The sequence below is a fragment of the Lepidothrix coronata genome, unplaced genomic scaffold (assembly GCF_001604755.1).
Source record: "Lepidothrix coronata isolate B3197 unplaced genomic scaffold, Lepidothrix_coronata-1.0 Scaffold2, whole genome shotgun sequence".
Lineage (NCBI taxonomy): Eukaryota > Metazoa > Chordata > Aves > Passeriformes > Pipridae > Lepidothrix > Lepidothrix coronata.
The window spans coordinates 3,978,906-3,981,630 of record NW_016690182.1 but is presented as its reverse complement, the minus strand read 5'-3'; positions in this window follow the sequence as shown (position 1 = coordinate 3,981,630).

Here is a 2,725-nt window from a genome sequence, read left to right as displayed (position 1 = left end):
TTGTCTGGAGGAGTGAGCCTGACCTAGTCCCTGACCACATCCTACAGCTTTACCTGTGTGGTGACAAGGTTTCAGCTCATCTCTGCAGAGGCTCTGTTTTGTAATCTCTGTTCCCATCTCGTGCCCAAAAGGAGCTGTACCTCCTCCCCAGCACGCACATGGCAGAACTTGGCCTGCCCAGTGTCTTGCCCAGCCTTTAGTGAAAATTAGTAAAGCAGCCTTGCCTCAAACTAGCACCAACTGAAGGACTTGGTGGATGTACTCAGGGGACTGTCAAAAGTGACAAAGGTATCTGGTTTTGACCATGGTAACAAATTGTTCTCATTTGTATCTCAAGCTTCAGAGACTAATAAGGGTAAAACAGAACAGGCGTTGTGATAATTTTGTGTGAGGTTTGGTCCAGAAGGGGAAAAAAAGCTACATATTAAGTGCATATCTCGCAAATAACTCAGCACTGATATTTCACGCTCCAAATAGTAAAAAGAAATCTATTCCATATCATTGTAGATGCAGTTTACTTGTATGCTTGCCCTTGTCTGCAAAGTCATAGTGACTAAGCTTTGCAAAGAAGCCTGGGAGCCCTTGAGCCCTGCAATGGCCTGGGCATTATTGTCAGTCAAAACCTGACCCTCTGTGTGCCTTGATTGCATAAAGCATCTAAATGTTGGATCTACTGGAAAAGCAGTTACTGCAACTTCCTTGCCACTGCAAATACCATTAGATGGAACAGAATCTGTACACTTTTTGGAAACAACAAAATTTCATAGCAAGCTACGATGACTCAGGCATTTTAACACAGAAGCACCTAGAGACATCCCTGCTTTCCTCCACCTCTAAAAGGTTTTTCAAACTGACAAACAACTGGTTGTTTTAAGGAGTAAGCTAAAGAACTATCATCAGTGTTATAGAGGAATTAGGTTAAGTGTATTCTCCTCTCTGAACAGTCTCATTTAGCACTGGTGTCTCACCATCAGCAGCTGAAGCTGCAGAAGCCTCAGGCCACAAGAGCTGACCAAACATAAACTTCTGATAAAACAATGCTGCTAACAAAGAACTCCCTGAATTCAGCAGATAGGAGCAGAATGAAAATGATAAGGACCCAGGAGACAATTCCAAGGTAATAAAGTAACTTCAGAAGGCAGCCAGCCCAGTGACAGTGAAATCCAGTAAGAGATCGGGAGACCGTGGACCAGAATTTAGTGACTGATTTGGGGATCAGGTGATGGGTGGCATGGGTGTAACTGAGATGTGTGAACTGGGGTAGAGGTCTCTCTCTGGAAGCACCAGCTTGAGCTGTAACTGAAGAACTAACAAGACTAATTGAAAACACTCATTTAGACTTGGCATTCTCAGGGGCAGACCCAGTTACTGTGGCTGGCCTGTGTAAACCTGTAGCAATCAATAAAAATTTAGTATTTGCTGGATTTGAACTACTTTTCCTAAGCTTAAGACAAGGGGTTTATCTATGGTACTGCAATGTCCTACTGCTTTTAGAAAATTAACTTTCAAAGTTATTTTTCTTGTTTTGTTTATATCCTAATAAGCAGTGGCAAGACAAGCTGTGAGTCATTTTAAAAGTGACCTTGTATCAGGAAGCAATTACTTAACCAGAAGAAAAACCTGCTCCATTGAAGGTTAATCACCATCCATTGCTCCTCTTCCCAGTTAACTCCATATTTTACAAGATACCCTCTGCACAAAGTCTAATGTCTCTCAAGCACTTGAGTAAGTTTTGAGGTGTTCCCTGTCCAAATGTATGTCCACAGGCCCTGGCCTCTTTAAGGGGGGAGGAAAAGGGCAAATCCAAAGCAACCATCTTAAATTTGATTTGGCATCAGTTTCTCTCAATCAGGAGAAAGTATAGTAGCATATATTGCATTTCATACAGGAAAAGAAATGAAAGAATTTACTGCTCTCTGGTCTTATCCTCAGAGTAGACAGACAATCTATTAGTCTCCAAACAGTCATCTGCTTCTGTAGGATTCTTTTTTTTTCATGGAGCATGGAAGAAGTAGGAAATACTCTCTTTAAGGAGAAAGTGTTAGTGGAAAAACCATCCCATGCATTTAGATCCCTCCAGGCTGTAATAAAGTAAGTGCCCGAGCAGGATTAGTGGCAGACAGTTCCCAGACCTATCTGAACTGCACTAGGACTGTTCTGTGATCACAGCAGGGCTGTGTGACCTCCCTGCAGCACGTGCCAGCCTTCCACAAATCAGTCTGTAGGACCAGCACTTGCTTTGCTTCAGCTGTCCAGGTTTCCAAAACCCAGAAAAGAAATTCAAAACACTCTGCCTCCCATCTCCACTGAGTTCTCAGAGCTCCTGCACTGGGAAAGGCCAGGCTGGAGGTGGTCCTGCTGCTCAGATTTGCTCCAGTGGTTCCAAATGGCTGAAGAAAACTCAAGGAATGTCCAGTCGGCCACCCTCAGGAACAGAAGCAAATTCCCTGTGAAGCCCTGTCCCTTATACTTCAATAATCATATCAGAGCCATTAAAAAAATTATAAACTGTAACCAAGAGACAAGGAATAATCATACAGGAGAGGAGCTTCCTCTAAGAGCAACAAGCCACCACTTTTGGTATTTTTGTACCATTTCTGACACTGCTACACATTCTAATCCTGATTCAGAGTTGGTGAGGATGCTTATCTCCTTCCTCTCCAAGAACCACAGAAGACAGTGAAAAACCCAAAATAATAAAAATTCAGGAATGGAAGCCACTTAG